This window comes from Rhyacophila brunnea, unplaced genomic scaffold (assembly GCF_057557595.1).
Source record: "Rhyacophila brunnea isolate RB1 unplaced genomic scaffold, BYU_Rbru_1.0 scaffold_2, whole genome shotgun sequence".
Classification (NCBI taxonomy): Eukaryota; Metazoa; Arthropoda; class Insecta; order Trichoptera; family Rhyacophilidae; genus Rhyacophila; species Rhyacophila brunnea.
The window spans coordinates 54,521,878-54,546,197 of record NW_028232859.1 but is presented as its reverse complement, the minus strand read 5'-3'; the positions used below and the strand labels follow the sequence as shown (position 1 = coordinate 54,546,197).

The 24,320-nt window shown below is 31.8% G+C and overlaps 1 protein-coding gene and 3 non-coding genes across 4 annotated transcripts in view; 2 read left to right on the top strand and 2 right to left on the bottom strand.

Moving 5' to 3' along the window:
- Positions 1–24,320, bottom strand: part of LOC147072520 (uncharacterized) — a 70,665-nt gene that overhangs the window by 5,850 nt on the left and 40,495 nt on the right. The window lies entirely within an intron of this gene.
- TRNAN-GUU (transfer RNA asparagine (anticodon GUU)) lies at positions 6,610–6,681 on the top strand. The gene has a single exon. It is a non-coding gene; the product is annotated as a tRNA-Asn (tRNA).
- Positions 11,590–11,661, bottom strand: TRNAN-GUU (transfer RNA asparagine (anticodon GUU)). The gene has a single exon. It is a non-coding gene; the product is annotated as a tRNA-Asn (tRNA).
- On the top strand, positions 22,374–22,445 carry TRNAN-GUU (transfer RNA asparagine (anticodon GUU)). The gene has a single exon. It is a non-coding gene; the product is annotated as a tRNA-Asn (tRNA).

The following is a 24,320-nucleotide window of genomic DNA, read 5'->3' as shown; positions in this document are numbered from 1 at the left end:
CCCATTGATTTTGTTTTCCTTGTGCCCAACGCATCTGCAGTTCAACAATCAGATTTTTTTTTAAATTCACTTGGTATATACATACTTGAAAATGAACTCTAAACTATTTTAAATTATAATAAATTAATTTGTGTAATACTGAACAATGTGCTGTTTTAGTGGTCTAATGTAAATATAAAAAAATGTAATTTTTTCATTGTTATTATTTTTTAAATTAGTGGTGAAGGTATGTTTTCGTTAGTCTGGGCCTGATTGTATAGTACAGTACTTTTCAAACTGAGGGCCGTGGACCTCCATCCATGGAGCCGCGAAATATTTCAGTATTTGAAAAAACAAAAATCATAACGTGATACAAATCAGTCAAAATCTCGAGGTAGAATTTGTACATGATCACAATATTTTATCCGATATGGATAAGAATAATAATTCTATAACTTAGTAATGAACTTCGCCTCTTCTTTCGTGACAATACATCAGATTTTTCTTCCCACTTTAATGATGAAAAATGGATGTAATTTGCTTTATATTTGGTGGATTAGTAAATGAATTGAATCTTTCTCTTCAGGGATAAGATATCAAAATTTTAATTCTTAATATCAAACTTCAAGCTTTCTGAAAAAAATTTCTTCGCGGTCAAGGATGATCAAGGATGCATTGAGATGTTTTCATGCTTGAATGAGTTTCTTACCACTACTGAAATATCACTTTTGACTTCTATTAAAAGTGTTATACTTGATAACATTGTCGAAAGATTTTCAACATATATATTCTAAACTTAAATGCAAAATTTATAATAAAAATGTTCATATTATAATAATTAATGTCAAATAAAGTATTGTTGGTCACTAAAGACTAAAATTTTGGGGAGGGGGAGCCTTGGATTTATTTTTTCTGATTTCGGGGAACGTCGTATGAAAAAGTTTGAGAAGCACTGGCATAGTATATACGTATAAGCAAATTTATTCAGGGTGAGAGATACTTTCATTAATATGATTATAGCAGTGTAGTACATATGATATAAACGTAATTATAGAAAATATCATATTCATTTAAGAAGTTTAAGTTTACAACACATAATATCTTCATAGTCGAAATTAAAACCTTGTTACTGCCCCTCCCAAAAGGTAACGTAAAACCATGTTAACATAATTATTCCAATAAATAATAAATATTATTAATAGAAATAAATTACTTTTGTAATTCATAAAATGACTCCTTAATCGTAATTTGTATTATATTGGTGATATTTATTATGATAAGTATTAACTATTCCAGCCAAAATTTATGATTTCTACTGCACGAAATGAAAGAATTCTTTTCATTTTTAATTAAGGGGATACCTGTTGTGTAGTGATAGTGATACGCGCAATTTACTGTCAGCTACCCGGCTCATAAAAAAACCTTTCCCATTACCTTAATTAAAATCGAATCGCTACGGAGCTAAATGAAAATTTTCTCGAATGTTTACGTTAGCACAATGACGCCATATAGTTGAAACAGAGAATTTTTCCAATTAAATTGAGAGAACGTATTGAAAAATAAATCTTCATCAGAACAGGGTTGAACAAATTTACGGTGTAGGGTTATGAATAAATAAAAAAGCTTGGAAATTAACACGCTATGGACTACTATAAATGTATAATACATCGTATGTTATTCATCCTATATTAAGTTAAGGGTGAGTTTTTGAGTGTATATAATATAATTCACAATAAGGGTACAGTAACCAATGGAATCTCCAACGATCAGATTTGCATTAGATACACGAACAAACTCTACAATGGCTCAATGTTATTTTTTTACTTAAACTAAAATACATTCTTTTCTATATTAATATATTTTATTGAAATATGTATATACTCGGTCGGTCTATAGCAGGGTTTGCGAACCTTTTTACGTACGCGTGCCAAAATTTTCCAAATATTATTGTTTGACTGTCTGACGTGCCGAGCAGCTTTTATTAGAGAAAAGATGAAAGATCATTAAAAAGCTCAAAAATTATGATTGTATTACTGTATTTGGTTATTTACGCATAAATTTCTCCGATCAGATGAGGCAATCTCCCACTACAGTGGCCTCAAGCATTGTAAATCAATCAATCGATAGGAGTTTCCTCCGCCGTCTGATGAGGTCAGTGCGATAATATTATGAATGACGCATATAACCTAAGGATTAATCTATGCAATTTAAATTAAACGCAATGCTTATTCTTATCTGCCTGCTATTTTTTACACAATGCGATCTGTCATTTATTCATGAATTTTGTCGTTTCCGTTTGCGCATCGATTGATAAAAATATTATTAAAAACTGAAGGAAATACGCACGACTATGTCGGCATTATTTTTTTAATATTATATTAATACTTATATATTTATTTGTAAAATATTTTTTTTCTCTTCAACATTTAATATTCGCGTGCCATGCATAATCATTCCGCGTGCCATAGGTTCGCCATCACCTCGAATCCTGGATCTGGCAAGTACACATATTGTTTTTTAATTTGTGTATGAGTCAGAGTATGGACCTAATAGGCTGGGCAAGTGGCTGACATCCATTTATCGTAAAAACATAATCTGTTAATATAAACCTCCACTCTGTGGAGGCCCATATGATCCTATTAAGAATGACTATGGTCGAAATGAATATACTCAGTTTTCATATAGGTACGTACATAAGTATCGATGAATCATTAAAATGTTTACAAAAAGTAAAAAATTGCTGTAGATTACAAAAAAACTTGTGATGCGTACTAAGAAAATTTTATTTTAATTAGGGACAGTATTTTGATCTTCGACCCAACGCTTTTTTCGCAAATAAATGTCTCAGATTCCAGGCTCTAACACCTTTTTTAGCTTTCCTTCTGAAAACATTTTCCCCACAATGTTGGGTATTTTATTGGAAAAAAAGAATCGAGAGTCAATTTTCCACCTTTTCTATGACTTTCGTTGGTGCCCTTAATTGTTCTACATTATTCTTTGGCATGCCAGCAGAATTTCCGTACGTACTATACGTATCGAGGGTCATTGGTTCGCCATCGCTAATCTAAGCGATCTAAAATGACGACAGTCATTAAAAAAATATTTAGATTAAAAACCCATTTTATATTGAGTTTTGTTTCAATTAATGTAATCTCTTTTCAACAAACGTTGACTAGTTAATTACCTAGTATACAATTAGAATAAATTTATACGAATTCAAAAAATTGTAGATTTTTTTGGATTCGGTGTTAATTTGGCATTTACTTCAAAGCAAACGTGTATCGGTTAACAAGTATCGTAATAAATAATTTCATACTTAGTCCTGTATACCATATCAATAATAATTATTGATATGATTAAATATTAATCCTAGTGGAAATGATTGTACCTATAAATTGAGATTTGTCAATTAAATTTACCTAGCCTTTCAGAAAACAATAATATTATATAATCATAGTTAGGTATTTTAAGCTGTATAAATGGACTTATTTTTTAACCCAACATAATCATAGAATATATTTGATTATTGTCTATACCTTCAATAGACAATTTTTATTTTGTATTACTATAAATAGGCAGCTGTAGAATTTTACATTTTTTGTGATAGAGAGCCATCGTATCGTTAACTGTGCATACGTTTGGCAGACAAATAGATAAATGAAACATTTCCTGAAAAACTAAATAAATTTAACTGACTTATTATTAAACAGCAAAGTTCTTCAAATGTTGTATTATTTAATAATTTGTATGTAATTAATGTTATTCAATAACACGTATCAGTTGAAAATGTCACATTAAAGCGATCGAAACAAGTATAAATAAATTATGTAGAATACATACTATCTAAATAATATTATTCTGTCTACTTTTATTAAGTATTACTGGCAAATGTTGCACCTCATAAATATAATAATTATTATCAAAAGTTCCACAACTGAATAATACTACATTTAATATAATCATTTAAGATAAATATATTTAACATATTTTGGTACAAAAATACATTTTCAATCAAGTTATTACAATCTTTCTTCAAAGATGCGATTTGTGATTGTACCAACCTAGACGGCTTATAGTTTCATGAACTTTCTTTGTAACTAAAATATTCTATGTAGACGCGCTAAAACTCTTATAGCATTTTTATGATAACACTTTGTTTCTATACGCGACTACAAATTGCATTGAATGGGATTAAACGCATATCAAAGTATTTTTTATTCGATTTAAAGAAGGTTTTATTGGTCATAATAGTATTCTAACAGGTTAGTATAGTTGTTCTCAACCAAAAGAACATTGTTACATGGCTAATTTGAAGCCTTATTCGTTTGGCGTAGAATACGTATTTGAAATCGGTATCATCGCATCTATTCTATACACAAAAACGGGAATAATTTATCATATGTTTGTATTGAAGTATTATAATTTATTGTTACAATAAGTTAGCCGCCTAAACAGTCAAAACTGTATATCTCGCTCTAAAATTTAGCACATCCAAGAGAGGTGCTGTTAAAACATAGCACGTACCTATTGTAATAATTACAACTAACTTATTGTATTCGTTAAAATAAGTGCTAATACTTCGATACAAAAATATGAAAAACTACCCTCGATAGCTGCCGATAGCAGTCTTGTGTACAGAATATATGCGCATATGGGTGGGGGGGGGGTTGTGGAATTGAGGTTTTACGAAATTAGTAGCAATTTTTAACAGCTGCAACCCAATAACTAATATTTATTATAGGAACCAAAAATATCCCGTTAGAAAACCAAAGATCTAGAATAAGCAGCAGCATAGTGCAGCGCAAATGCGTTGGAAGTTCGGGGGGGGGGAGGGCGTAATTAAAATCGGTTTTTTGCGTTTCTGTTATATATTATATGATATATTCTCAATTGATTAATAAAGACTTTCTAGTTTCTGATATACCCTGGTTATAGTGTTATTCCCACGTGCACTAAATTCTGTCTCCTTTAACGACGATTGGAATCTACTGCAGTGTTACTTTGAGAATATAAGATACTAAGCTCGAAACACTATATTGTTACTATGAAAAATTGCTGTAAAAATGGTTGCTGTCCGCAGAAAAGACAATGTAGATAAACATAACAATGTAACTTTGTTATACATAAAAATATTATGCTATATTTCATTTGCTACACAGATTTTCACTTAGTATGTATATCTTTCACATGCCATAAATTGTAAAAAATATTTATTATTCATAATTTTGATATTGTAACATTTACTTGGAATTTTCAAATCAGTATAAGTAATTAGAGAAAAAAGAGTTTATTAAAATTTTAAAAAGTGCAAGTACGTTACAACTAAAATTTGGAGAAGTCCTGATACCGGTCGGTAAAAAAATGAGGTAATATTGATACTTTAAAAAACCTAACACAATTTAGAAAGTGCGTTAGTGTTGTAAAAACACTAGTAAACCTTGTCGCAATTAGATATGACACGTATAGCTTAGTAGTCAGGCACATAGGCGCGAATCCCAAGTGGTGCAGGTTCGTATCCTGCTGGGTATCGTATTTTGTTCAAAAAGATTTTTTCTGATGGTTGAGCTTATATTTCTCAGAAGTATTTTAAAATGATCTATAAGTAATATTATATTATACACATACATATTCAAAAAATGACTAACTTTAAAAAAATAATGTGCTTGTTAAATTCAATACTAAATCCAAGATGGTGGTCGAAATCGAATTAATCATCTCAGTACAAAGTAATGTAGTTAAAAGTTTAGTCAATACTGGTCGAGTAGTTTTTTTAGTTATAACCAGACAAAAAGACAAACCGACGCCAATTTTATTATTATATACATACCACCATAAATCATCCGGTTTGAATTTAGAACGGCTTCTAATTAATCGGTAAGTATAAATATTCAAAAACAGGAAGTATCTTAATAAGATACTTTAGAATAGATCAAAATTTGGGCAGAAATAATTTAGTATTTAAATAATGATTATTTAGTTTTACAACCGATTTTTTAATATTATTACTTGCTTAAACATTATTTTACCCTCCACATTAAAACTGGCGTCCTTATTCCGACACTTCGAAATAAATACTTACCAATGGTGAAAATATCTGAGACTTGAAATTTAAAAACTTTTCAAGATTGTCTATTAATACTTACTTCAAAAATACACGCCATTTAGAACTAAGCTCATCACATTATTAAAAGTATTGAATGATAATGTGTCAAATGTTAGCATGTGGCGCCCTCACTCAGCTGACAACTTATACAGGTGGGTCTATTAGTAGAGATGGGCACTCCACCTATTAATATAATAAATTGGTAATAATATTAATACAATTAATAATAAAAATATTATAATACAATGTAATGTACCGTATTGATTGGATAAGTATTACAGAATAATGAATTGTTTTTGAGTCGAAACACTCGTCGTGATTTTGATAGTCACGCTCCAATGATAATTTATTAGACAATTTGTTTTGATTAGCTACAGACCAGTAACTCCCAGGTGGTGTTTATCGGAGTAATATTGACGATGCGAATAATATTGTTGATAAGGTGCTAAAATGTTATACATCGGACTACTTAGATTATTCGGACTTTTTACTATATTTTATATTTTCATAAACCGATCTTTTCACAAGCCTTCGTGGCGCAATGGCAGCGCGTTCGGCTGTTAACCGAAAGGTTGGTGGTTCGAGCCCACCCGGAGGCGATTATTTTGAATATTTTTTAGAACAAAGTTATACCTACGTACATGTATTGCATTATGTTTTATGCATATCCTAATCACAATATTATTAAATAGGTATCGATGACAAATATTATGGATGTAAAGGATTAAAATTAGAAAAAGAATAACAATACATACCTACTGAAATAGTAATCAATGTAATATAGGTACCACAATAATAATTAACACACAGATTTTTTTTAAAGAATTGAATAATTTTATTATTTTAGTACTTACATAAACTTGCGAAGCTGTCTTATTGTTCTATAGAACGGGGAGAATTATTTTCATCCACATATTAATTTGCATTGTATTTTTATGTATATTATATTAGGTAGTCGTTTAGTATAAATCTTCACCACGGGTAGTGGGTACATAATATATTTGATAATCATTCCAGTAATTCGTGCAAATAACGTTAAGTATATGTTATTACCTACCAAAGTGATTATGAAATTGTCTAAATTTATTTATACCTACCACCTTGGTTCCCATCACCACCCGTCATGTATGTAAGGCCGTGAATAAGCACGGCCGCCGTCCACGTTGCTATAAACGTGTCTGAAAGAAATGATTTTAAGTGCACATTCCGTCCCGAGACGGAGCCGCACGGGACTGATGCTCCAGCCATGCACCGTAGTGTTTAAAGTAGAAACGCTATCCGCTGACGCTAAGCGGCCTATATATTCGCATACTGAGTGTCACGACTTGAAATGGATGAGTCTACAGAGGAGTCGGGACTATACCGCTCCCCATACGACATACGAAAATTTCTCGAGTGCCGTACAGTTGGCCTCGATTAATATTTTGGCGTAAGTAGGTATACCCCCTCTCCTTATATCAAAATTCGTCTCCAAATTAATCTTTCCGCCTTACCAATGCTTAAAAATATATTCATTGATTTTGGATTTTAGGCTCATGAAATATTTTATTCTCCGATTTTTTTTTATCTTGTGATCATAATTGTCTAAAACCCACCCCCTATCCCTTTCATCAGTCGTTAGTCTAAAGAAATCATGTCATATATGGACGACCCCTTATTTTTATCATTATTATGTATTCTGTATTGTACCCACCTACTTGAAATTATGCAAAAAATCTCTGAACTTGTGATCTAGGTCCCAAGTTTGTGAAAAAACTAAAAATTTTTGCAAAAAAAAATAAGGCTAAGCGAACCAGGAAAACCAACATAATGCCCATAGGTTAAGGCTATTGTCACAACAAACCACACGTATGATATAATATTGTAGTTGGTACTTGAGATGTGTGTCAAGCCTATCAGGCATCATTAGTGAGGGGTGAATGACTAGTCAATGCGCTCCACAAAGACAGACATTTTCAGTAACATGCCATGTATTTTATTTTCGAAAAAAAATTCTGTATAAAATTGTATGTTTTTTGTATTTAAAATTTTATTTTTCTGTATACAATTGTACTTAAGTTTTTTTTTTATTATATATATTTTCTTCTCTCTTGTGGGTAATATTTGTTATATTGTAAATCTCATTTGGCAAACGTCTTAAATTTACATTTGTTATGTCCACAATGTTTTATTCTCTTAAATAAAGAAATCTTTTATCAGTGTGTTACCTGATTTTTATCCTTGCAATAATAACCGGTTGGCTTTCAACCTTCGATCTGATAATAAAATCACGTATAATATTGAGCTTCTTGCTCAAGAGAAACAATAAAGATCCACTCTATTTACGATCGTAAAGATGACGGCATACTCTCTGGCATAACTACTCTGATATTTGCAACACGCAAATGAAAAATGCAAATTCAACTGCAGATGAAATGTCCACCCACGTGAAGATCATTTTACAGGGAGCACGAAGATTGCTTGTTCTCCAGTGGCGTGCGGTACATATATGGTATAGATACGGAGCACTCCCAGAAATTGTTGATAAAGAACTATGTATTTATTTTACAATTATATACTTACTACGTAAATAATACTATTCCAATGATTCCGTTAATTAAAACATCCTAGGAAGATAATACATATCAAATTAAGTAGTATATAGTAGGTATAGTAGTAGTATAGTAGGTATATTAGGTACATTTGTGTTTTTTTAACAGAATCTCTACAGTCAAAAGTCACTACACGCCAGTGTTACTCTCATTTCATACAAAATTATACCCACTTGCTGATTGTTGACTTCATTAATTAATATTTTTATTCTTACGAATGTGAGTAGGTACCTACCTACTATGGATTATATTTATTTTATTATTTATAAAAAAATATAATATACTCATAAATGGATCACCATACGAACAGGGGTTGATTCACTGCTGTGTGGTGGTTTCTCATCATAGCTCATTCAAATATTCTTGGTCCATGTGTAATTGGAAATGGACGATTAATAATATTATGAAAACTGGGCTAGCGCTTATGTGATTGGACTCATTATAATAAGTCTGAAACAGAATTTTTGTTAATTTTATGATATTTGAGTGATTTATTTGACAGCTACCCTTAAAATAATTATTATTAAATTCATACAGCAAACGTGAGACGTTCATGACAGAAAATAGAAGGTTTACTCTGATAACGTATAATAGTTAGATAAAAACGTCATATTATTATAATATGTGAATGTACGCGAATATAATATAGAGAGCTAATTTTTTAACCACACTAATCAACTGTATTCATCAGTTTACGAAAAAATGAAATTTGTATGAGCAGACCCAGATGTATATGAATAATGTGAACGTACGATGATCCGTATATTATTCAGATGCATTGTTCTTGATAAATTGTACACTATCATTTGCTTTTCCCTCCATTACCCGCCACGTCTCCACACCCGTTACCCAGGTGTATATTGTAGTGTAACGAACGTTAGACGCCCTCTAAAGTTGCGCTGAGAGTGTTAGAGAAGCAACCAAGGCGTGCACTAGTGTGCGTGAATATAATTATCGATACTTTAAAATAAAAGACCGTAAAATGCTGCAAACTTTTTGAAAACTGAGAAATTTTCCTTCGTAGATACCAAATTGTAATGGCCGATCGGTCCAACTGAGGGTCGGACCGACTTGAGAAGCTCTTCCCTTTCATCCGAAATATGGGAACACTACCGGAGGATGTGATTGGCATCCTGAAATTCGGCACATAAACAAGTCGGAGATACTATTAAGTCAAGCTGACAGAGCGTGGAGGCAAAAACACCGTGTCCGGTTAAGGCTATACTTCAGTTGAGGCATGGTCTAAAAAGATCGTGGCTAGGCGATGCGCGGATTGTGCAAATGACGCGTGCCGAACGAAATATAATTTGTCATAAAAATCCAACATGCGTCCATTTAATGTTATGTTTATTGTTAAATTACTAATAATAATAGTATATTCATTGACATGTTTTCTTTTTTAAGTACATACGTAAAGTTTTTTTAGTCATCTTTACATGATTTAAGAATATTTCCATCCGACGCGATGACAAAACAAATCGACGTGTGTACACTTCGACTGTCGGTCTCCGATTGGCGACGAATGAGAAATTTCGTCGCACCTACTGTTTAAAATTATTTGCCGTTTCACTGAAGTACGCTCTTAAGAACTGAGAGCTCAATTGGTCAGGAGTCAATCTGGTTATCTCTATGCGCCACTTTATATTTGAAAAAAAAAACAAATGCGTTACACTATCACCATTAATTTGATTACCTAGTTGATATTTTAAATTATGAGATAAGTATATAAAAATATTTCTCCATATTATAGTTATTAAGATCCTTTGACTATTTCTTCAAGGCATGCTCTCTTGAAGCTCGTAGGTTACTTCTGCTCACAAAGCATTTTTCCCTGCTCTCACGTAGTATAGTTTCCAATCCCGATATTCTGGAAAATTTTAATTTTTATGCACCCGTCAATTACATGCGTGGTCGCAGCCATGACCTATTTCGGGTGAAGGCTGTTTCCTCATGTCGGGCTCACCAGGCACCAATAGCGAGGGCTGTGCGGCTGGTCAATACACTTCCTAGAGGTGTAGACATTTTTAGCGATGCATTATGTATTTTGTTTTTAAAATTCTATTTTATTGTTTAATTTGTATTTTATTTCTTTAGCTTTGTTTTTTTTTACTAAATTGATTTACCTGTACTTTTAATTCTATATGTCATGTTGTGAACGTCTTGAAGTAATAATTTGTTATGTGCTCAGTGTGTATTTTTTTTAAATAAATAAATAAAATAAGTATTTGCTTTTGATGAATAACTTAAACCTAGAGTACCTGTACCTTCAATATTTAATCTTTTTTAACATTGGGTGTTTATAATTTGGTATATAGTGCAAGTATGGTAATATTAGCTCTGGTATTATAAAATAATTACAAGATAAATATAACTTTTTATATACAACGTTTTTAAATTTTCTGTTGAATTATTATGCTCAATATGCTCAAACTTGTACTTGATATGGAGTAAATTAAAAAACAAACAAATATAGAATACTGAAATGTCATTTTGATTTCCATAGTAACGCACGTATATATTAATAATTTAGTTGCTAATACCACCCCCTTAGCAACCAATAATAGTATTTTACTTTTTACGGAATTTTCTGAAATAACTTTCCATACAAAACAGAATTAACTGAAAAAGAATTCAATTCTGATTAAAGATGGCTAAAAGTATTAAAAGAATGCAAGTTTGAAATGTCTAGCTAGTCGGGAAGTTAGTTAAAAATTGATTGCAAGATTTGTACTGGACAAAAAACCATTGGACAAACAAGAATACGAGCTAATAAAAACGTTGTAATATAAAGATACCATATTAGTATCATATTAATAATTAGTCACCATGGTTAACATCACTTTACATACCTAGTATTATTGATTGCATAATAGCATTTCAAGGATGTTCTTAGCATCCAATAATAATAAAAAAAACCGCCCCCGGGTGGGCTCGAACCACCAACCTTTCGGTTAACAGCCGAACGCGCTGCCATTGCGCCACGAAGGCTTGTATACAGAGAAAATAAAACTTGCATAAAATTTAAAGCATGAATGATATAAAATCAATCACATTAATGTTATCAGTTCATAAAGTATAATAATAAAACAATCAGAACACCTGCTAGGTGTAAGTAGTAACCACAGATACAGAAACTGTTGTTATGCATCGTCTTTAAGTGGTCGTGAACATTTTTGTTTCTTAAATAGTATATCAAGACATCTTCTTGAATTTCGTACGGATACATTCCCTATATCCAGATACTCTACACTTTGAGTCTAGCGATGAAAACCTGGCCTTCAGATATAACAAAGCGTTCTCATTTTCGAGTTATGGCGACCTTTCGCATATACAAGTGGCTATCGAATACGCGTAGCATAACAGTCATAATTGATAGGATCGTTAGTATCCGTTTATGTCATCCGCGCTGTCTTGTCTTCTAAACGTGCCAAGACAGAATTAATTAATTAGAGTACACATTGGATGCCTCAGATGGTCGCGTTAATTCATGGGCGGCATGCGTTTTTTACTGATTAAAACGCCGAGGAGTAGGACCAGTGCGGTTCAATAGCGACGATCTTTGGATAAGAGGTTCAGAAGAAGAAGAAGTAGAAGAATTAATATTCCAATTACCAAAATGATTTGTACTTTTTCGTTCCTGATCGCAGTCCGGGTTCAAACGCCCTACCTCTTGTCTGAGTTTCTGAGAGACTCATTTATGCATCAAAAGTATACATTGATCATTATCAGTTTGAACATGCTTGACGTAAGCTATTTAATAATAGTGAAATAAAATCTCATTATTGTGGAATGTCAAAACAGTCTAAATTTCAAAAACTGTGATCGCTTAAAACATGAGCTAAATTAGCTATGATATATAAAATATGATAGTATTTATTTTATAATGGTTAGGCGTAACCTAGCACATCGTAAAATGTGAGAATGTATTCATTCGTACTTCATTCATTAGGTAAAATATTCAATTTTAAGGCTCATTTATACGAAACACTGCGGATGATCCTTCGCAGGGAATTGGATTCAGGCATTCACTTTTTGTTTACACGTGTCACCGAAAGTGAAATAGGTACTCAATTCATTCCAAAATAGCGTCAAGTGAAATAGCGAACACAGAAATCACAGAAACAGCAACCAAGAACCACAAAACAACACTTTGTTTATTACAATCAATATGTTGCTACTATCAAAAAATATGATGTGGGACATCTATTTAGCCGGTTTGTTTTCAATTATTAAAAATGACAGTTTACGTACCTATGTAAATATTATGACAATAATCAGGGGCACATTGTGCATGCGTGGCGTGTGCGTATGCGCGGAATCATCCGCAGTGATCAAAAAATGATTCAAAGTAGAACAAATCCAACTTCACTCACTTTTGATTCCGGATGATCACTTTCGATGATTTCGACGTTTACACGGGTCACGGAAAACTCGACTTTTTTGATAAAATGCGAATTGTATGAAAAGGACAGTCTGCCGACAGTGATTGATTTTTGTATAATCGTTATCAATCTCGTTTATTTTTTTTAAACGGTAGCAAAACATACAAAATGATGTGAGCTTTATTGGAAACAGCAGTCAGCAGTTGCATCAAAATGCTGCTCCCACAGAACAGATTGATAAATGGAATTCCGATAAAAGCAATTGAAGCAGAATTTTTTAATGTCTGAGTATCCTACGAAAATGAAACACACAATATTATAGACGTGTAATAGCGTGTGTTGCAACCTTCAAATGCACCAATATTAAATGAGCGTCGAGAGCAGTTGTCAGAATGAAGGACAAAGTAAGAATGACGTGTTCTTGACACGTGTTTAAGTTTATCCTATATTCTTCCCGTTTCCATTAATTCTGTGCTCCCTGGCAGCCCCCAATATTTTAAATTCTTAAATTTTACACAAATTCCATAAGTATGTTTAATTGTTTTCTTATTTCTGATATACCTACACATAATATACTGGCATTGTACTTCAACTGATTGGGATGACGTCACAGTAGCGCCGCAGGTGAATAGGTACAATCTCGAACATTGTAAGCAGACGCCTACTATGTACCTACATTTTTAAATCCATGTAAATTGTACTTATTATATTTCACTATATAGTTCATCATGAGCTGAGATAAAAAAAAATCGTGGGAAACTGCAGACACTGATGTTCCAATTTAATTCAATAAGAAGATTAATTTAATATCTGATAATAATGATGTCTTTATTATCAGGTATTTGATAGGTACGACAGATACTTATAGGAGAACCTACTTCAAATCATTCAGATTTTTATTAAAAATAAGACATTATATGTATTTTTTAAACCCTCTAGATTGTAGAAATCTTTTATAATTGTATATTCATAAAATAATTACGCAAACGTAGATTGTGCATATCGTGGCAAATATTATTTTAGTAATAATTAAAAAATACATGAAAAATACCTACATATTATAATTTATATTTATACCGCAAAATATGATAATGTCGACATTATACGTACGTTTAATTCATTTGCTGTGGTATACAAGCTGTGGTCAAAAGATACGCAAGCATAATTTGTATGCTACTATCACTAAATAATATTAACTATTTCACATGTTATTTAGTAATTAGTGATCATTGTATAATTATTAGGCTTACATGTCATATAGGTACCACGTATTTGTACAAAAATATAGAATACAATCTTGACTCTAGAGAATTTAAAGAGGAAGGCAATAGAGGGTGAATATGAACAATAATTGTCAAAATGGGACTGTATGATTGTCAAATGAACAATTGTCAAAATGCGATTCGCATGTTATTATTTTGAGTATTATTTTTCCAATATTCGATGCATGGCAGAGTTCTTTCGTGAATACCATCTGTAAGGGATCTTGGCATTACGTTTGACAGTAAGCTGTCATCTAGTGGTCATATAGCTATCATTTGTAAAAAGACGCTACAAATGTTGGGCTTCGTCTTGCGTACTTCCCGGGTCTTTTCGGATGTTACTGTATTAAAAATTCTTTATAATTCCTTATTGAGAAGCCGGCTTGAGAGTGGGTTGATTGTTTGGGCCCCGCATCAGTTGAAATATGACCTTATGGTGGAACGAGTTCAAAAGAAATTTTTGAGACTCTTTATTTGAGGTTATATGGATACTATCCGTGGCTTTATCCAACTGACTTTCTCTTAGGTATGCTTGCATACTGTAGTTCAAGTGCTAGAAGATATCAATATTTGGCCACGTATTTTTTTCGACTTATACGTGGTGTGAATGAGAACTTTGCCATTCTTAGTAGTATTGACTTGTGTGTCCCTGGTAACTATCTTAGAAATCGGGAGCATCAGTTGTTTGTTCTCCCGAGGAGCAGAACTAACCTGCCATTGGTGATGCCAATTGGGAGGGCAATAACTCTCTTCAACCAAATCGCTTCGGATGTTGATATATTTCATCTACGTGAGGATGAGTACAGGTAGACGTTATCTTATAAATTCTTAAAATAGGGTCTGCTTAACTCATCCGGTGTACTTCCTTGTACCTATATACTTAATATTTTTTGTATTTACACATTTATACTGTAGAGTAACTTAATACTGATATATCTCTCTTTTGTTATGTACATAATACTGTTTTAATAATATTTTTTTGTTTCTAAATGTCATGTTGTGAACGTCTTAAACTTATAATTTGTAATGTCCACAATATGTTAAAAAAAAAATTGAAATGTTGTGCACGTTGATAAAATTTTGTCTAACGTGTCTAGGCCATGAATGATTTCAACGCAATTAAAAAGGTACCAACTCTTGCTCCAGCTAATCCACTGATTAAAGAAATAACACAATTTTTATTTTATAAATAAATGTTTCTTTACTAAATCAGGTTGTTTATTAAAGTTTTCCTTTGCCATTCCCATTGACCCCGTTCCGCTGGTTTAAGACAATATTGGGATAATATTAATGGCGAGTGGATAATGAGCATTCCTATTCACCGAACCGTACTGCTAAATTGCAAACACAAATTTAGGTTTTCAGTAATCTAGCATAGGGTTTAAATTATATATGAAGTCCGAAACCTTTCCTATTTACCCCGTTTTAACGTGATTTTTTAATAATTAATTATCACTGTCATTGACTAAAAATTACCCACTTAAAATACCGAAGTTAAGCAACTATTAAAAATGATCACTCAAACTATACTATGTGCCATAAGCTCTGGGGTAGGAAAGCATTTCCTCACAGTACCTACTGGACTAAAGTATACCGACTATTGAAAGGCATAACTGCGTGAGTGACTTAGTGTGACACAGTGGCGTGATACCAGTGGTTATACAGGTCCAAATCCCGTCGAGCATCGTATTTTTTTCCAATATGATTTTTTCTAATGGGTATATATCTAAGGTGTTTTCAAGTTATGTATCTAATGTATTTTTTTAAATAACGTAGACATTGTTTCGAGTGTTGCACACAAATTTAAAATCGCCTTTGTCTTCCACCAACATCAATAAGAATAAATAAAGAAAAATAAGAATCTAAAAATCAACTTTTACAAAATAGTGAGAGGCTAAATAAAATGTTCTAGAATCTAGATTCTACACTACAGATAACAGTTATTTTTATAAATGGTCAATTTAATAAATACTTTCCAAAAAAGACTACGAAGGGAAAAATAAATATTACATAATCCATCATACAAAGTACCTACTTTCATAATTCGTTGTTGATTAAAAATTCGTCAAAGCCATGATGAAAAAGGTAAGTTAAATATAATTCCAATGTAATTAATGGAAGACAAATTTGATTATAAACCTTTTACGATGATTATACGTTTTTAGTTTTAATGTGGAATTACTGGACATTAGCTACCGGACATTTAAAACAAAACTGTGGATCTATGCATAATGATTAGAAATAATATATATAATATATATTTTTTGTATTTACTTGTATTATATTATATTTTATTGATTTAGCATATTATATAATAGTATTTCACATAAGTTTGATGCATACATATTTTTAGTAAAGTAATCGGGCGATATTCAGCCAATAAGGTGTAACGGCACATTTATGTACGGAGAGGTTGGTATTTAATGTTGTTTTATATCCCTAATATGCAGGTAAGTCAAAACTGAAAGTGGACTCTACGATTTTTACGCGCATAGGCGTCTCCATTAGCGCAGCAATAAAAATCAAGCTACCTTGCTATATTCATATTTTGTTTAATATAATATAAAATAGATGATAATGCATCTTGATGAAGACATTAATACAACATAATATGTATAAATCAGTAGTGTACAAACTTTTGCGTTTCACGCCCCCCTTATTTTATCGATATTTAAAAAAAAAAGTTTTTGTGGGGAAGGATATCAATTGGTGATAGAACGGACAATATGAGAAGTGATATCCTATCAGGTTTCGACTATATGTATTATTTATGTGATAAGGGAAGATTTATACTAAATTGAAATTGTATGATCTTATTGTATATAATATGGTCTTCTGGCAGTGTAGGCGACTCGTTTAGGTGCTGGTTCGTTACTTTCAAATGACACTAACGGTTACGTGTAAATTGTACGTAAGACATTTCACCGTGGTACAGTCACCATGAGCTTTCTATCGGAAAGAGATGACTGTATGCTATACGGCCTCCAATTTTATTAGATTCAATATGAACATTAATTAAATTTTCATGGCTGATTTTGTGCAAAATTCATGAATTCAAGAATGAAAACCTAACCTAACCCAATTTAACAAATAATCCAGTTTATCGGTTATTTTCAAAATTTGTTTGCTGCTGGCTTCCTGTAAACTGTAAAGTGTAAACTGACAAGAATCGTATTTTATTTAGACATTAGACCCAAGGAGGTTGGAGGGTCTTTAATATACGGTCATATATTTCCAATAAAACATTTCACGGTAAAGTGTGATGCAGCGAACTGCATACCTACGTACAAGTTTCCGGACACGGACACTAACACCGTTCCAAGCTGATTTCGTCATGGCCGCAATGTCAGAAGAATTTGTCCTTAGCTCGACGAAGCACACAGTTTATAAATTCTTGTATAATCAAAATCGCTATAATATTTGTTACGTATAAGTAGTAATAATGCATATTAAGGTGAAACTTAATATAATTAAAATGAAATGAACAGTATTTTAATTATCTGATTCCCACTATCGATCTGGAATATGGTTACATCAATACAATAAAGACTATGCCAGCGTTACTCTGGCATGAATCGAATTTTTCAGATTAAAAGATTAAACTCTCTTCTTGTAAACTTTCTTATAATTAATTTATAATAAGCCGCAAATCTTATTCTGATTATTAATTAAACTGTTCAATTTTCTTAGAATTTTTTACCCATTAAAGTTATATTGCTGATTGGGTATTAGTGAAAATAAATTAAACGATTTTCCAATAATTTGGAGGGAAAATTTAAAAGAAGTAATCGCTAGGGTTTCGGGGTTGTAATGGGAATTACGAACATAAATAATGTTCTAATTGATCTTTAATGTTTTTCTAGACAGTAAACGGTGTATTATTTAATGGTATGTATTGAATTGGTAATCAGTGTTTTCGTGATACGTGTAACAATAATAAATAAAATATAATCAGTATTACACATGAAAACATTCACATTCAATTAAACCTTTTGTAAAATAACCTTCATACTAAAATTTGATAGGTATTATAATAATATTATATTAAAAAATAGTTTTGTAATCAGATCACATTGTGCTTAAAATCCGGTGTTTTTCATCCTTTGAAATATATGAGAGGTTCACAATAATTATGGATCAAGTCCAATTTTCAAAAAGATTGATTTTTTTATTTCAGTGGCTAGATAAAACAGATTTCTATATTTTGTGTTAATATCACAATCGTAGCTCTACAATTTTCCGTATAAATGGTAATACTAGTATTGATAAGACATCAAATTGAATGTGAATCATGTCCATTTTGACAGTTCTTTCAATAGTATAAAGAGGTATTTGCTAACATTAATTTGCTAATATTAATAAAGAATTTACTTTATGTTTCGAATATGTATTTAAATTGATCCATGTACTATCAAAATATGGTAAGTATATACAGTTAATCATTCCTGAATTTTACAAAAGGAGTTTTAACTTTAGGTCCAAATATCTCAGGATCGATTCTGATGGACTTGATCCGTAATCATTGTGAACCATCCACATATGACCCGTAGCCAAACTCATTTTACCAAACCTTCCATGTAGACCATGGGTGGCCAACCTTTTCAGCAGCCGGGCCAGATTCTAAAAATGAGATTTCCTACCGGGCCGCACAATCGATTTTTTTCGATTTTAGCGGTAGCATTTGATATTAAAAGCTCCGCGGGCCACAAGTTGACACCCAGTGGACCGCATGCGTAGAGGAGTAGAGTGGAGGTTGGCCGCCCATGATGTAGACCAAACTCTGATATCAGGTCATAACATGGTTACGGGTAGTACGTGGCTGATCCATAATTTCACTTTCAATATGATAAGAGACTGCACAGTCCGTCTTTTTACTTCCTCGTTACTCTTCAGGACTTTCACAATCAGTATCCACTGGAAGCATCTGTTCTCAAAGTATACGGTTGCTTTTAACCTTCGTATGCAGACCGTCAAAATGCAGGTGTCAAACAGGTGGGACTTGGTTTAAGCCTGGCACAGTCATGAATCACAGACATTTCACATCGATATGAAATTAAAATTTATTTATTTACATATAAAGAACTTTATAAATTATAAATTCAAGATGTTCACAACATGACATTTAAAAACAAAGAAATAAACGCAGTATTAGAAAAACATAACGACTAAATACAAAAATTATAAAGTTGATACGTTAAAGTACGTCGCATGAACTAAGAATACCCTATTTTACTAATTTACAAAACAACGTCCACTTATACTCATCATAATAATATATTAAAATCCGAATCAATTTAGTTGAACATTTTTATTGTCCTCCCAATTAGAATCACCAATGGCAGGTTAGTTTTGCTCTATGCGAGAACAAACAATTATTGATGCTCCCGATTTCTAAGATATTAAATTTATCAGGGACACACTGGCCAATACTACCAAGGATGGCAGAGTTCTCATGTACAGCGCGTATAAGTCGGAAAACATACGTGGCTAAATATAGATCCTAATAAATATTCTAGCGTTTAAACTACAGTATGTAAGCATACTTAAGTGAAACTCAGTAGGATAACAGATAATAGAGTTAAATGTTGCTATAGACATTTCCATTCGTGTAAAGAGCTTTCTTTGTTATGTTATTATAATATACATACTATATATATATATATATAGAATTAGGCACAATATGTGGACATCTACATATTAATATTGTAACGAGTCTTGTGTGTTAACACAGTTATTATTAAAAATAGAAAAAAACGCAAAAAGGTTTCTTATAATAAATGATGTGTCAGTTTACCTTCTTGGCCGCTGTCGCCTCGATGTGACATTTTTGAATTACTATTCATTGCCAGTAATATATTTATTGCTTCTCGCCAGGAAGGGTTTTTATATGTTTTTATATTTCTTTCAGAATCTGCTGAAATCTCATTAACCACTAAGGGCTAGAATATATTTTTTACAATTTTATCTTATGAACTACAATCCTTCGGTTTGAGACACGATAACGTCTTATCTTATGTTAACATAATCATCGGTAGGTCATTTTAAATATGTAGCTATATGAATATGTATAATGGCAGTGGCGAAGGGTGGAAGTAAGCTATTTAGATCCGCCATAAATAGTGCACATTAAACTTTTTCAGGTATACGTATTTGTTTTCATTGAAAGTAGACTACAATTTATAGATGGTGTTGGTTAGTTTTTAAAATTCAATTAAACCAAGCCATAATAGATAATAGTCAAAAAATACTCGTCTATCTATAAAATATCTAAGATTATGCAATTAATTCCTACATATCTTTAAATATTTATAGATAGAATAATATGTTATATCTATTATAGTTTGGTTTAGGCAGGGTTTAATGAATTAAAAAAAATGAATCAACAATATGGGTAATATGTTATCTTAATCCAACGAAAACAAATAAGTTTGAATGAAAAAGTGTGCACAATTTTGTCGTAGCACCTAAAATATACCAAAACTATTATGGTTTTGTTTAGGCAGGGTTTAATTGATTTTTTAAAACTAACCAATATCATCTGTGAGTTGTAGTCTTAGTTCAATAAAAACAAATACGTATGACTATCACAGTTAAATGTGCACTATTTATGAAGGATCTTAACAGCCTACCTTCACCCTTCGCTACTGAATAATGGGTTGCAAAGTCACAGGGGTACTATTAAATTAAATAAGATCAACGTTTACGGCATTTTATATCATTTTATTTATATCACGTCCAGCTGCGCTAAGTGGCACCTTCTCGAATTTCTTAGATTATCCAATTAAACGCATTTAAACATAATATTTCTAACAATATTTGCGGCTTGGGCACACAGCTTTTGGCATTTATTTATTAGGTATACTCACATATTGTGAGATAAGTAATAATTGGCACTATTTCAGGTAAAACTCATCAAAACACTACAATAATAATTGTAAAATTCGTTTACATAGAATGTACCCTATGAGCAGCGTAAATTGGCAGGCTGGCGCATCTGGTGCTTACTCCCCACAACCCTCCATACTCCCCTACAAGAGTCTCCTATTACAAATACATCAGCGTCCGTTACCGGACTATCCGATAAATAACGCATCACCTATGTTTTTCGATCAGTGTATTGTGTGATACTATACTTTTTGTAGTCGCTGAGTTAAGGCTGTTTAAAATCTCCTATAATTTCGTGACACTGCATCACCATTAGTGGCATCTAGGGATTCCAATGGCGGGATCCCGAACTATTTTCGATACTTATGAATCCCGGGATTGGTAAACATAATCCCGAAACATTCAGGATTGAGTTTTTAGGGAAAATAAAATAAAAACGAAATAATAACAGAAAAGATACTTTTAATAACATACAAATACATTCGAAATAAACTGAGTTTAAATGAAGTTTAATTTATTACCCATGTGTTGTCAATTCATTTTATTTTTTCACATAAATTAATAAAAATGAAAAAGATTGAAAAAACAATGCTTCGTACTTTTAACAAAGTGATTCCACCATGTTTTTAAATGCATTTGTCATTTTTTTTATTTTTATTTTAATTGAATTTGTATTTGTTATACTTTCACATTATTATTTAATTATTTATACATATAACAATATTATTTACTCCATTAAACCTATGTATTTCCAAGATTGAACGTACACAATATTAACAATAAATGTTTTTAATAGTATAAATTATATTAAATTTATTTTTGACCCATTTTATCAACTTTATTTGTATATATATAGAAATGTTATATTAACTATTGAAAAAATGCCAAACCCGGGACCAGTCCTTGGATCGTCAAATTGTAATCCCGAAATCCCGGGATCAAGATTTTGGCTCGGGATTGGATTCACTATTGGCATCCCCATATGAAACCGATTTTTATGACGTAGTGCACGTTAAATGCATATTATTTTTGTCGTTTATAAGGTTAGTGAAGAAAGGTTATTTTTCTCATTTACTGTTCTGATAGTCATGGTAGATTAAATGGATACATTCGTTTTGATAAAACGTCATGATTTATGAAGGATTTTAATATTATTTTGATTGAAGCACAAGCCTTCGTGGCGCAATGGCAGCGCGTTCGGCTGTTAACCGAAAGGTTGGTGGTTCGAGCCCACCCGGGGGCGATTCTTATGCAATTTTTGTTAAAAAATATATTACTGATATAATACGTTGATATATGTTAAACATCGTCAGCGATGAACGAGTGGTATAGTGCACACTTTTGAATCAATCGAAAACATGGGTCTAATAAGTTGAGAAAATGGCAAAATCCATCTCTTCGGGACGGGACATGGCCAGTTCACATCGGATTCTATTTTAATAGAAAAACTACATATCCTGGGTCAGTCTTATTTTTTTGAAATGTTGTCATCAAAAATCAACAATTGAAGGGTTTTAAATTTTACCATGATTGTTATTGCAGAAAATGGCATATATAAGAATGTACTTACATATTATGCAGAAGTATGTTGGTAGTAAGTAAGTAAGTAGTCAGAAGTATGTATTTTTATGCATTTGATGGTAGATCTTTTGACCTATTGGGTCACCTAATTGATAAGTCAAATTATACGCCGACAAACACACATCGAAATAATACAGTTCTTAAACTGGCAACAAGACATATTTATTATATTATTATATTATTTATTATATTATTATATTATTTCACACAGTTTAAAACACAACAATCTTTTTTACTCGACATTCTTACATCGGAAAGTATCTAAATTTTAATACATTATCTCTTGGGAATGGTCAACAAACCCGAATCGTCAAGGAAAGAAGGAGGAGTACACGCAGTTATCACGCAAAAAAATATGACTATTACAAAGAATCGTAATAGCCTCAAACATTATAGTTTAAAATAGGTAGTGTATATTTTTAAACGTGCGTAGTGAAATCATTTGTATTATTATTTTTGATTGGCTTAATCCGATTATAAATCCGAATCCCTCAAATATAGATAGATAGCCCTAGAAACAGATTTTAATCCGAGTGATGGTATGTTATACCATATTTAAAATATATTAAAAAATAATGTGGTTACCTTCAGAACCAGATATACGCTTGAAGGGGTCCTGTGCAACTATTCTATACACAAGGCTCGTTAGGGGGTATCGAGGGTAGTTGATCATACGTATTTATTGAGCCAGTAAATTATCACAATAAGTTAACCGTCTGAACTGTCAAAAAGAGCTATTTATTTTAACAGCACCTTTACTTGCTGTGTGAACTTTTAGAGCGAGATATGTTGTCAGTTTAAGTGGCTAACTTATTGTAACAATTATTATAATACCTCAATACATAAATATGATAAACCACCCTTGATAGTCGCCAATATCAGCTTTGTGTATAGAATAGATGCGCTGGGCTAATATTTATTGGGGCCCCAAAACCCAATTTATTAAAACGCAATTTTACTTTATATGTATATAAATTGGAAACACCTCGAAAACATATCCTTTAGATAAAATCTAGAAAAAGAACGCTTCAGCTGAATTACTATTAATTCATTTACTCGTAATTAAGTAGAATGCCGGTAGCTAAATTGGTAAATTAGATTGGCGGAATCCGACGGACGCAGGTTGGAGTCCAGGTCAAAGTATTTTTGTTTTTTAATATAATATGCTCTGAGGTGTTTCCAAATTATGTATATTTAATAAAGAAAGTGATATTCTCAAATCTTGTGAATTACTTGTTGAATATATATATTTTTTATATAATATATTTTATCAATCGTACATTTTATTACGCATGTTCAACTCGTAAAAATAACAACTGCATGCAACATGAATATTATATTATAATTTAATTATTCACGCACAGCATGATGTACCTATGCATTTAACTGCTTATATTAACGGCATTATTTCAGTTTATTTCTCAAGGATCGTAACCCTTACTAATCCAGAATACTGAGCTATAGCTCCTTTAGCCATATGGTAGATCAGGCCCTGGTTACCTAAATAAAAGCTTTTGGTATCGATTTATTAATTAGA